Source organism: Morone saxatilis, unplaced genomic scaffold (genome assembly GCF_004916995.1).
Source record: "Morone saxatilis isolate NCDOM2014 unplaced genomic scaffold, NCSU_SB_2.0 Contig18, whole genome shotgun sequence".
In the NCBI taxonomy this organism is placed as follows: Eukaryota; Metazoa; Chordata; class Actinopteri; family Moronidae; genus Morone; species Morone saxatilis.
Genome location: NW_023339740.1, coordinates 24,484,789 through 24,485,516, shown reverse-complemented (window position 1 = coordinate 24,485,516; position 728 = coordinate 24,484,789). Strand labels below are relative to the sequence as shown.

At 47.1% G+C, this 728-nt stretch overlaps 1 protein-coding gene across 3 annotated transcripts in view; it reads left to right on the top strand.

Moving 5' to 3' along the window:
- LOC118328193 (plasma membrane calcium-transporting ATPase 1-like) overlaps nucleotides 1-728 on the top strand; it is a 92,681-nt gene that overhangs the window by 597 nt on the left and 91,356 nt on the right. The gene's annotated exons all lie outside the window — the stretch shown is intronic.

The window sequence follows — 728 nt, the reverse complement described above, 5'->3', positions numbered from 1 at the left end:
CCCCGGTAAACGTGCCTCTCCTCTGCAGTCAGCCGGTGTCAAGTCTCCATTCAAAAAATGCGGAGGTTAAACGCCAACTTGCATCGCTATTCGACTCCCCTTCCCACCACAAAAAACGCCTGTTTGACCGTACACCGTGTGCACTGTATGCTCATTTAGAAACAAACACACCTGTAATACATCGATTAGCGCTCGATTTTGATTAGATATTAACTTTTTTAAACGTGGTACGCAGTGTTTGCCAGTTTCTGTCGCCCGCCGCTGTGTATTTTCCAGCCAGGCGACCGCGAGTGCGTATCAGTTGGTAAAGTTGCCATTTTACCCAAATAACATGTTTGTGCGGTTTACTTGGTGCACGCCGAATTGAAGAGCTGTGCCCTCTGATTGGGATGTGTCTTTTAAAGGTGTGTCAAATGTTCACGTACACTGTCTGGCGAGGAAATGCATTTTAAAATAGTGATATTATGAATCGAGTTCGTTGGTGTCGGGTCTCCCCGGGCGACAGAACGGCACGTATCGCTGTTGCAGGGGCTGGAGGCAGGAATCAGACTGCCTGCGGATGTCTCCGGGTGTCTGGAAACAGTTTGCTCATTGTCTCTGCTCATGTTTGGTTTTTTTTCCGACTGATATTTCCCCTGGTAACCAAAGAAACCCTTTGTCATCAGTAAATTAGAGTTTTTTTTGTTCCCTCAGTGAACACTGGTTGCTGCGGCTGCTGTTTTTGATGT